Source organism: Aulonocara stuartgranti, assembly GCF_965226115.1.
Source record: "Aulonocara stuartgranti genome assembly, chromosome: 3".
NCBI classification, from domain to species: domain Eukaryota; kingdom Metazoa; phylum Chordata; class Actinopteri; order Cichliformes; family Cichlidae; genus Aulonocara; species Aulonocara stuartgranti.
In genome coordinates, this window is record NC_138941.1 from 185,711 (window position 1) to 198,308 (window position 12,598).

Genomic DNA, 12,598 nt, shown 5'->3' on the forward strand with positions numbered 1-12,598 from the left:
ACGTTTTTGTCTTCTTACTTGGTCCAGCTCCCTCACTCATTTTTAACCCTTTCTTAGGTTTAGAAAAAACCGAGAGCTAAAAATTGGAGTTAACTCGCTGACTAGCTTGTCAGTTTTACTACACTTCGCGCCGCTGTTTGCACATGCGCAGCGACCTAAGCGTCAGAAAAAAATCCGATGTCATCTGACTGGCTTCCCTGTATCAATCAAGTGACGGGATGGATGATAGGCTGGCATCTATTTTTTTAATGCCATGCGATCTACCAATACTACCTTTGCGATCGACTGGTCGATCGCGATCGACGTATTGAGCACCCCTGATTTAGAGCATCATATTTGACCAACGTAAATGTTTTAATTTCATATAAAATAACTGAAGCAGTGAACTAAATATCTGAAATCTTTCCTTCCTTAAAAGTTATAATCCTACTTAAGTTATAGTGCAAACGCTTAAGCAACAAATATACTTGATGCTAATTAATTAATATTTCCCTTTGATGTTGCAACTATGCGGTCACTTCTGTCTTTAAACAAAATAATATTTTCCAGTTACAGAAATCATAAAGTCCAAACTAAAGTGCTACTGTTGCTATATGCATTTTATATAAATCATGGATGATGGTCCTGACATGAAGGAAGAGAAAGTTACAGGTTGCATCCTTTGACTTTGTCTCCGTGCCTTTGGGCCATTTTCAGAAGGACAGATGTTTCTGTTCAATTCTTAAATCAATTTTTTCAAACACAAACACTATTTTAAAGCTTCTACAGAGTAAAATATTCATGATAATTATAATAACAATAATAAAAACAAAAGCTCTCAGATCCATCAAACCAAGCAGCAGAAAGAACAATAACTGAAGAAAAAACTTTAACCTTGTAGACTTCATTATGTTCCAGCTGCTCTACAGACGCTGTGACCTCGAACTTAAGCAGGTCGTAAAGTATGTGCAGCTCAATAACTTCATAATCAGACCCTGTGGTATTGAGGCAGCAGAACAACTAAGAATAACAACTACAAATAATGTTTTTAGGTTTCTGTTGTACTGCAAGGTTCTGTACAGGAGAACCAAACCAAGAGCAAATATTACGTCTCATTTACACCTGAGCACGAAGAGCCATCAACATTTAGCAAATTGAATCATCTTTGTTTAGATGCAAGAAGAATCATATAGAAATGAAAAAGTAGAAATAGAAATCCAGAGCAAGGATATCCTCTAATTCAGCGTAGCACATGTGCAGCTGCTGCGATTCACGTAAGCATTCGGCTCGTCGCTGTTGCAGATTTTTCTCTCGCTGTTCTGGCTCACAGCGCTGCAAACACAAAAATAAATATCCCCAAAGGTGTGAAAGGGAGCTAATTAGTAAGAGTATTGTTACTCTCCGCAGGAGTAGTCCAGCAGTAGAAATCAGTCCAATAACAAGGTGTGTAACATCTTGCCATCATTGCCTCCTCCTGTGTCTTATGTTTTACGGAGTCGTGGCTCTGTGAGGACATCCCGGACTGCGCGCTCAAGCTGGAGGGCTTTCATCTGCTGCGCGCGGACCGGCAGGCCTCTCTCTCTGGTAAGACCAAAGGTGGAGGTGTCTGCTTCTACATCAATAGTGGCTGGTGCACAGATGTGACAGTGATTGCTCAGCACTGCTCTTCCTCTCTGGAATACCTTTTTATTCACTGCAAACCGTTTTATTCTCTGCTGTAGTTTGCTTCATTCATCCTGGCCGCTGTTTACATCCCGCCAGACGCGGATGCGCAGGCAGCTCAGTGCGCACTCGCGGAGCAGATTCTCCACATGGAGCGGACATTCCCGGACTCTCTCATCATTGCTCTTGGGGACTTTAACAAAGCCAATCTGAGCCATGAGCTTCTGAAATATAAGCAGTATATTAAATGCCCGACCAGAGAGGAGAGGACATTGGACCACTGCTACAGCACGATCAGCGGGGCCTATCGCGCGGTGCCCCGTGCTTCACTCGGACTTTCTGACCACGTCATGATCCACCCAATCCCCGCGTACAGACAGAGGCTGAAGCTCTCCAAACCTGTCGTGAGGACCAAAAAACTGTGGAGGAGCTTCGCACATGTTTGGAGTCTACAGACTGGGACACAATGAAGGCTGCTTCTAACAGCTTGGATGAGTTTACGGACACTGTCACCTCCTATATCCACTTCTGTGAGGACAGCATTGTGCCATCACGCACCAGGGTGAGTTATAACAATGACAAACCCTGGTTTACTCCTAAACTCAAAAAGCTGTGGCTGGAAAAGAGAAAGGCGTTCAGAAGCGGAGACAGGGACTGCTACAGAGAGGCCAAGTACAGGTTCACTAAAGAAGTGGACATTGCTAAACATCAGCACTCTGAGAAGATGCAGCAGCAGATCTCAGAGAACGACTCGGCCTCTGTGTGGAAAGGTTTTAGGAATATCACCAACTACAAGCCTAAAACCCCCCACTCCACTGATGACTTACTCTTAGCCAACACCCTTAACGACTTTTACTGCCGTTTTGACGAGCCATCAGGCAGCCTTCACATCTCCAACGGCCCCAACAATAGAGGCACTTTGGACACTAATTCCCCCACCTCTCCCCCCTCCATAGAGCCATCACCACCTTCAAACTGTTCACCTACAACACCCCCCTCCTCACCCCACACAAAAGAGGATTTCACACCACCTCCTCCCACCACAACTCTTCATATTCATGAATAGGGCTGGGTATCGTCACTGATTTCTAGAATCGATTCAATTCCGATTCACAAGGTCCCGAATCGATTCGATCCACGATTCGATTTAATTCGATTCGATTCGATTTAAATCTGGGAAATTTTGACAGTCAGAGATATAATTCAGATCAGGACATTTACATATTTTTGTATCTATAAAAAGGAAGCTGACACTCTCAAGACTTTATCCAAGGTGTGAGCATCACAGCAGAGGCCTTTGTGTCAAAGTAGCTGAAGATAAAACACAGAAAAACATGTAGGTGATTTTCCTGGCCTGGGATTTTATAAAAATATTCTGCAGTACATCAAAAACGAAAGAAAACCATTAATTAATCAACATTACCTCTGACGTTACAGCGGTTTTATTAGAGACATGGCTAAGCATTTTGCATTTTGAATAATTTTAAAAAGTTTCAATTTGTTCAGTATTGAACAGCAGAAATGAGGTTTTCTTTTCGGAAGAATGTAAAAGGGGAAAAAACAGCGGCCGACAGCGCTGTAAGCAACAGTAGACTTGTGTAACAAGCAAGCGAATAATGAAGAAAGCGAAACTGTTCAAGAGAGAGAGGGGGGGGGGGGGGTGGGAGAGGGGGAGGGAGAGAGGGAGAGAGAGAGAGCTGCGCATCGCAATGGAAGCAAAACAGTAAAAGAGTGAATTCATGACGATGTTTATGTGAAGCGTTTGGATCTTTTGCTGCTGATTCGGTCAATATTGTTTGGAGAGAGATCAAACTAACAGCTTTAGAATCAGCGCATAAAGGGCGTGAACACAAAGCGCGGACCCGGATCAGCGAGCTGTCGGCTTTCAGCCCCGACTGTGAGAAAGGCGACATCTAACTGATTCTGATCGGCGGGTCGCGCTGTGTGTTTAAGTCTATGTGCAGAATCCCTGTACCTGCTCTCATTTACTGTTTGGTGGTTCTTGAAATTTTGTGAGATGTCACCAGAGATTCTGGCATTTCGGACAAAATAAATTTATATTAAAAAATCGATTCAGGATTTTAATGAATCGATTTTACGTTATCCAAGCCAGAATCGATTTTAATCGATGAATGGATTATAAAAACCCACCCCTATTCATGAAGCAGATGTGAGGAAGCAGTTTAAGAGTCTGAATGCTCGAAAAGCTCCCGGCCCAGACGGTGTGTCTCCTGCCACCCTCAGACACTGTGCAAACGAGCTGGCCCCAGTGTTTTCTGGCATTTTCAACTCCTCACTGCAGGCCTGTCATGTGCCTGCCTGCTTCAAGTCCTCTACCATAATCCCTGTCCCCAAGAAACCTAGGATCACTGGACTAAATGACTACAGACCCGTGGCTCTGACATCTGTGGTCATGAAGTCATTTGAGCGCCTAGTTCTCTCCCATCTCAAGACCCTCACGGCCCCCCTCCTGGACCCCCTGCAGTTTGCATACAGAGCCAACAGGTCTGTAGATGACGCCATCAACATGGCCCTACACTTCATCCTGCAGCATCTGGACTCCCCAGGAACCTACGCCAGGATCCTGTTTGTGGACTTCAGCTCTGCCTTCAACACCATCCTTCCAGACCATCTCCGAGGCAAGCTTTCCCAGATGAATGTGCCTGATCCCATCTGCCGGTGGATCACTGACTTCCTGACGGACAGGAAGCAGCACGTGAGGCTGGGGAAGAATGTCTCGGACTCCCGGACCATCAGCACCGGCTCCCCTCAGGGTTGTGTTCTTTCTCCTCTGCTCTTCTCCCTGTACACCAACTGCTGCACCTCCACCCACCAGTCTGTCAAGCTAATCAAGTTTGCAGATGACACCACCGTTATCGGACTCATCTCGGACGGGGATGAGTCTGCCTACAGGAGGGAGGTTGAACGCCTGGTGTCCTGGTGCAGCCACAACAACCTGGTGCTGAATGCCCAGAAGACAGTGGAGATTATTGTGGACTTCAGGAAGCACACAGCTCCACTCCCCCCCATCATCCTGACTGACACCCCCATCACCTCTGTGGACTCATTCCGCTTCCTGGGTACCACCATCACCCAGGACCTGAAGTGGGAGCCCACCATCACCTCCGTCATCAAGAAAGCCCAGCAGAGGATGTACTTCCTGAGGCAGCTGAAGAAATTCAACCTGCCAACACGGACGATGATGCAATTCTACACTGCAATCATCGAGTCCATCCTCACCTCCTCCATCACCGTGTGGTACGCTGGAGCCACTATCAGGGACAAACAGAGACTGCAGCGTGTTGTGCGCTCTGCTGAGAAGGTGATTGGCTGCAGACTCCCATCTCTGCAGGACCTGTACACCTCCAGGACACTGGGGCGTGCAGCTCGGATCTCAGCTGACCCTTCTCACCCTGGACACAGTCTGTTTGACCTGCTCCCCTCAGGCAGGAGGCTCCGGTCCATTCGCACCAGAACCTCTCGCCATAAGAACAGTTTCTTCCCCTCTGCTGTTGGACACATGAACAATAACCGTATGACTGTCCCCGCCACTAACACATGACCCTACGCTGTGTCACTGCATCATTCCATGTTTGGCACTGATCACCACCTGCACTCATGTATATATCTTTCTACGTAGCACTTTTAATTCTTATTCTTACTTTTATTTATTTATTTTCATGTCTATTTAAGTGCAATTTTTTTATGACAGTATGTTTGCACTGAAGCACCGCAGCAATTTCCTAATGTTGTAAACCTGCTCAACATTTGGTAATAAAACCCTTTCTGATTCTGATTCTGATCTAGCAGGGTGACAGAAAAACCCAGGGTAACTTCTAAGGACCTCAACGTCTCTCTCACATTGTGTTTTTTAAACATGCTTCCATTTGTCACTTCAGTCTTTACTCTGAAATACAGGAAGAGAAATCATGGCTGAAACAATTTCTCATGAAACCAGGGGTGTGGTCCAACAGTCAGTTTGGTGAGGAAGGTTCCTAACTGAGAGAAGTGACCCAGAAGTATCTGTGTAGCAGCCACAATGAATCCAGATCATGAGCTTTATTAACTGATCAAAGTCTCTTCTTTCATCTTCTGTATCATTCAGTTTGCATTGGTAATGCCCATTATTGTAATGCTTTTTTAAGACGAGCAAAACTTTATTTCACTTTGGGTTAGCTGGGATAAGTGATGGATGGAGGGAATTTTACTTCAGCCACAGAAATCCTAAACAGGAAGGAGGAGCAGAGTTACAGTGGATCACTATCCAGCAGGGAAACAAGGTTTATTTCAATTTCTTGGCCATGAGTGAGATTTACTGAGTGGGCAAATTAGGGAGACGACACCATCAGATCCCGAGCCCTCCATGTGTTAATCAAGAGACGGCTGCTGTGCTACATCCATAAATAATGAATAAATTAGGAGCTAAAGCTGAAAGGACAGTTTATTTGTACCATCAGTGAAGATATTTTACATTTGAATTTTTTATTTAACATTTGCAAGATTCAATAACATAAAGAACCTGAACAAGAAAACATTTATGTGGATCAAAATACATTAAAACAAAAACTTTATAATAGGAAACAGAGTTTTCAACCAACTGATGAAAAGAAAGCTAACCACTTGACATGAACACTACAGTAGGACAGTTTTGAAAGCTTAAAATGGAACTAGGGGAAGAGTTTGATTCACAGCTGCCTCATCAGATTTTTACAGGAGATTCTATCTGAACTCTGTGGAGCCTGATCTCAAGCTTTTTGAGTCTGACACAGAAACCAGAGGATCTTTCTGTGTCTTCAGATTCACTGTGATCCAGTGATGGGAGTGATTTCAGCCCTGAGTGATCGCGCTGATGTTTGCACAGAGCAGACAATGAGGTGAATGTTTGGGCACATTGGTAACAGTGAAACAGTTTATTAGTAACGTGGGATCGTTTGTGTGCAGAGTATGATCTGAGATTCCTGAAGCTCTTGTCACACTGGTCACAGCTGTAGTTTCCTTCCATGTGTCCACGTTCATGAATGTTACGATTATGTGAATGTGAGAAGCTTCTGTCACAGTGTCTGCACTTGTGTGGTTTCTCTCCTGTGTGGACTCGTTTGTGTGATTTAAGCTGACCTGCAGTGGTGAAGGATGACCCACACTGATCACAGAGGTGCTTTTTAACCCCACTGTGAATCAGTTCATGTTGTTTTAAGTGATTTGTTTTGGTGAAGCTTCTCCCACATTCTTTGCAGTATTTCAGTTTGTCTCCAGTGTGTCTACGTTGATGTACTTTTAGGGTCTTTTGCCGACTGAAAGTTTTTCCACAGAGGTCACAATGAAAGTCTTTCCCACCACCACAGTGATGACAGGGTTGAGAACTGGATCCATCTGTGTCGCTCTGCTTCTAAACAAAGACACAAAGACAGTGTAAGTCAGTCCTTCAACATTTGTATCCTGATTTCGCCTGAAATAAAGAGCATCTCTGCAGACGTCCAACTACATTTGACTGTTTCAGTTAACACACTCAGTTTACTGGGCTGCAATAACTACAATACTACCACCATAATACTACAGTAATACTAAAATCAGAACTGAAAGGAAAATCTGAATAATCACTCAGAGCTGCTTTTCCATGCAGTAGAATTGCTAACATGCTAACACAGTTTAATGAGCAGAGTTGTTCCAAACAGTCAGGCTAAAATGACAAGATAACAATATAAATACATACCTCACAGTAGCTGCACTTGTAGAGTCTCTTTCTGGTGTGGATCTGTTGGTGTCGTCTCAGGTGACGTGGAGTTTTAAAAGTCTTCTCACACAGGTCACATTGATAAGGTCTCTCCTCAGTGTGGGTAAACATGTGTCGTTGTAAGTCTGCGTCTGTTGTAAAGTATTTGCCACACTGTTCACAGCAGTACACATCATGTCTGGTGTGAATGCGTAGGTGTGTATTTCGGCTCCTTCTCTGGCTGAAAGTTTTTCCACAGATGTCACAGCTGTATGCCTTAATTCCAGAGTGGGTAACTAGATGCTTCTGTAAGCTGCTACTGTGAGTAAAAGCTCTGCCACACTGATCACAGCTGTACGCTTTAACTCCACTGTGGATGAGTTGGTGTTCTTTTAGGGAACGCTTGAAGGAAAAAGACTTTCCACACAAGTCACAGCTGAACGGTCTCTCTCCAGTGTGGATGACCTGATGCTGTTTTAGTGAAGCCGTCACAGTAAAACCCTTCCCACAGTCGTCACAGCTGTATGGCTTAATTCCAGAGTGGGTAACTAGATGACTCTGTAAGCTGCTACTGCGAGTAAAAGCTCTGCCACACTGATCACAGCTGTACGCTTTAACTCCACTGTGGATGAGTTGGTGTTGTTTTAGGTAACCCTTCAAGGAAAAAGACTTTCCACACTCGTCACAGCTGTATGCCTTAATTCCAGAGTGGGTAACTAGATGCCTCTGTAAGCTGCTACTGTGAGTAAAAGCTCTGCCACACTGATCACAGCTGTACGCTTTAACTCCACTGTGGACGAGTTGGTGTTGTTTTAGGGAACCCTTGAAGGAAAAAGCCTTCCCACACTCGTCACAGGTGTGTTTTTTCTCTCCCTTTCTTCTGTGAGGTTTGTCGGCCTCCTGAGAGCGCTGACTTCTGGCTCCATGTTGGTCCTGCAGTGACAGAGATACAAACAGAGGCAGTGAGTGAAATGCAGTCGTGGAACAAACTCAGCCTTCAAACTCCATTAACACTAGTTTTAAACCTGAAGGTGGAGCGTGGCACCAAACACCTTAAAGGTCTCTTATCCCCACCTGCTGGTAGTTCTAACACATTACATCCAACCTGCTGTTAAAGATAATTCATGACTGTTCAAACACTAAAATCATGCACACACACACACACACACACACACACACACACACACACACACACACACACACACACACACACATTATTTTATAATTTAGATCATTTTGTTGTTTCCTATTACATATTTCTATAATTTGTATAGATTTATACAGAATTATTCAGTGATAATAAATCCTATGTTTGTTTATTCTAAAGGAACCCCGTTAGCTTCCACAACAGATGTTGCTCGTCTTCCATCAAATACTTACATAAAATATTACACAATAAAGTGGATTCAAGATATCCACATAATTTCACTCTTACATCCACAGTGAGGTTTCACAATTGTTCAAATATAAGCAATCAATAATAATAATAATAATATCAATAACATTGAGGCACAATACACAAATTTCAAAAACAAATCATGTCTTACAATATTTACAACAACTAAAAGCTCTGTAAATCGGCTTTTAAGTGTTCATTGAAGTTTTGAATAATTCTCTAATTTTTGAAGGCAACTTATTCCACTTAAAAGTTGCTCTAAATGTAATAGTTTTACAAAATGTTACTTTTAACTCGAGCATTTACTAAATTGCAGCTTGTTGAAAACTGTGTAATATGATGATGTATTTCATCTGGATACTGCAGCTGAGCAGAATAAATGTGGTGTGTTTAACAGAATTGCTTTCTTTAGAACTACAAGTAAGCCATAGAATATTTTAGCCTGTACAGGAAGCCAAGAAAGGTTATTATGCATTTGATCAATATTAGTATAGTATGAACATCTTCACACTAATCTGGACGCCTTATTCTGGACTAACTGAAGTCTGTTAAGATCTGTCTTATTAGCTGCTGACCAAATGATTGAACAATACTCCAGATGAGACATTACTAGTGCATTAATGACATCTTTCATAATGAAGAAGTGATACACAAAGAGCATTTCATAGCCATAGCTATGCCTTGTCGGCAGAGTTATGTGACATTAGTGATGTTTGTACTTTCAGCGTTAACTTGGTTTTAAAGCCTTTAAAATATACGCCGTTCAATAGTCGACCTTAATCTGACAGAGAATGTGATGATTTTGTGGATAATTAAAGTCAGTCATATATCCACAAACACAACAAGCTGAAAGTCAGTGATGCTGCTCGGTTTGCAGTCCTGAACATCACGGCACAAGCAGGATCCACTGCACTGTTAATGTTAGCTGTGTTATATTGCTGCCTCTGTTCGGTGGTGTCGAGCCAAACGCACTTTAACGTGTGTTTGAACGAGCTGACGGTTCACTCGTTAAGCTGAAAGAAAGATGCTTTAATCACAGCAGTCACACATGTGTCCACTGCACCATCTGGAACTCTTCTTGTTTACACTCGTAATAACACAAACACTAAATCCTGCTTCTCTGGTGCTGTTGTGTAGCAGTGTGTACACCTGAGACTGTCACCTGTCTGTCTGTCCTGCACTCTCTCTCTGTTTCTTTCTCTCTGATTGTGGAATAAAAGTATGAACATGTGTTTATAAGTTACACTTGTGTTTGAATCCTGCAGCTTATCACACATTTGATTTCCATGTGTGACGACTGCAAGTGTCCAGAGTGAGGACAGACTGAGGGAGCCACTGCTGCACATCATCTGTGAGGCTTTGCAGCCCTGATGATCCACCAGGACAAACTCAGCAGTGTGTGAGGAAGAGGAGGAGGAAGAGCCAGCAGCAGCTGACAGATGGAGAGAATAGACAGACTGTTCCCTGTTTGTGAAGGACTGCTAGGAAAGTTTAACATAACTGTCTGTGCTGAATCAGTCTTATTAGGTAATGTTCAAATAATGTGATCATCCCAGTGTTTCCAGTGTGGGAGAAAGTACTCAGAGTACTCAGGGCCTTCAAGTTACACACTATGAAAGGCAGCAACAAGTTTAATGTTCAGAAACCTAAAGTCTGTATCAGCAGCAGGATGGAGCTAAAAATAAATGTTGGTTTCAGTTCTATGAAGCTTTGAGTATTTTGGATCAGTAGCTGCTGTGTTTGTTGCATCATATTGCTGTAACTGTTTATATGCTTTATATATTCTGAGCTAAGTTGATCTATAGTGTTACATCATATTCTATAAGGATGTTATGTGTTTGTAGACTTTCTGCCCAGTTTGACCCATTTAGCAGACGTCAGCCTGTTTAAGGCTGACGTCTGCTAAATGTTACATGATACACTCTCAGAAATACGAGAGAGAACAAGGGGAGAGAAGAGAAGAGAGAAGAACATTTTTGGTCTTTAAATATTTGGTCTATAGGAACATACTGGTGTTTAAAAGTCCAGAAATGCCCCTTTAAAGGTTCAATCTGAAATAAAGTACAAATCTGTATTATAAAACGTTTCCAGCTGTTAGTATCATGGTTGCTAGGCAACCTGGGCAGCGCGACGGAGGCTAGACGTCCCGTTTCACGAGCCTACGAGCCTCGCACTTCGGCCTTAGCGGTCTTTGAGTACGCGGCCCTTGAGGACTTTAAAGCTGCAGAACCTGAATCGGGATACAGCCATGATGATCTCCAGCCTCGTGCTCGCCAACATTCTCACCTGAGTTAAGAAGACGATCACTGAAATGGTCTCAGCAGGTCCTTTGATGACAGCAATGAAATGCAGCGGTAAGGCTTTTTGGGGATTAAGTTCGTTTTCATGGCAAAGAAGGACGATGCAGTTCATCTGATCACTCCTCATAACATTCTGGAGTGCAGGCAAAATGCTATTATAAAAACTTAAGCAGCAACTTCTCCAGGTTCCAATATTTATGCAATTCTCAAAGCTTTTGGCCACGACTGTATAACCTCTTCTGAAGTTTAGTGGATATTATACATGGTTATGCTCAGGATGTGTCGGCCAGTTTCCACTGGAAACGCCTTTTGGTTAAACTGTCAGCGAGCAATTTGCATTTGCACTGTTACATTTTTATATAACTTTAATGCACATAAACAACAGCTGCTTGTTTCAGTGAAAATACATTGATGGGTTTTTAATAAAGTTGTGCAGCTGTAAAGTATTTTGTCTGGTGTCAATTATATCGTCAGCTACATCGTTATGGCAAATGTTCAGATGTATATGGTGATAAATATCTTTGGTCATATGGTCCTGCTCTGTCTGTCACCTTCTGTGTTGAGCTCATTGTTTCCTCTGTAGTGGCTGAGCTGAGTCCAAGTAGCTGAAAATGTTCCTCTGCTGCTCCGTCAGACTCTCCTCCTCCTGCTGATCAGCTGGGACACAAAACAGATCTTTGTTAGGCTCCACACTGCACTGAAGAGTCAAAGTGTCTCATATGTTCATCTGACAAGTAAAAGAACACATTTTTGTTTCCCGAGGTGGGCAACTTGTTGGAAACAAACACAAAAGCTTTGAGCACTGATACCTGCCATTGCTGCCATTGAAAGATGCAACGCCAGCAATGTGGATTGTCAAGACTCAAACCAATCATCAAGCAAAGACAACAGGGATCATTTGTTTCTGTTTATTTAGCATTCACAGCATTTGTAGTTGCCTTCTGTGCAGGGGAAGTCCACGCACACTGTGTGGTACCGCCATCCGCAGAAGGTGCATTCAACCTCTGTAAGAGAAACGAGGTTGTCTGAGACTGAAATGATATTCACTAAAGAAGTGGTGATTTGTAAAACTTCACATTTTGATCCGGGACGTACTCTGCATGAAAACAAGCGCTCACTCTTCCTGCTCAACAAATGACAAGGGCGGAGCCTTATACCACGTGATACAGAAGCTGTGCCGTGTGATGCTAAAATTAGCAGGGAAAAAACAACGGCGAGCACGTCAGGGACTGTGCAAAATGAGGGATTTAGGAAAAGGAAGAGAGAGAGCAAGCAAGAGAGAGAAATAAAAGAGCAAGAGAGAGAGATGGAAGAGCAAGAGAGAGAGATGGAAGAGCAAGAGAGAGAGATGGAAGAGCAAGAGAGAGAGATTGAAGAGCAAGAGAGAGAGAGCCAGGGCATCGATTATGGTTAGTTTGAGTCTTGACAATCCACATTGCTGCCATCTTTCAATATGTTTGAATGCACCAGTGTAAGTGCAGCCACTCAGACTCAATGTGTTCATAGAAACAGGTGCACATGTGTCACGAGTTCATCCAGCAGTAGCTATGG

At 43.2% G+C, this 12,598-nt stretch overlaps 2 protein-coding genes across 2 annotated transcripts in view; one reads left to right on the forward strand and one right to left on the reverse strand.

Moving 5' to 3' along the window:
- The window catches only part of LOC309702205 (protein NLRC3-like), a 257,026-nt gene that overhangs the window by 122,401 nt on the left and 122,027 nt on the right, over nucleotides 1-12,598 (reverse strand). The gene's annotated exons all lie outside the window — the stretch shown is intronic.
- LOC309702181 (NLR family CARD domain-containing protein 3-like) overlaps nucleotides 1-12,598 on the forward strand; it is a 233,901-nt gene that overhangs the window by 48,217 nt on the left and 173,086 nt on the right. The gene's annotated exons all lie outside the window — the stretch shown is intronic.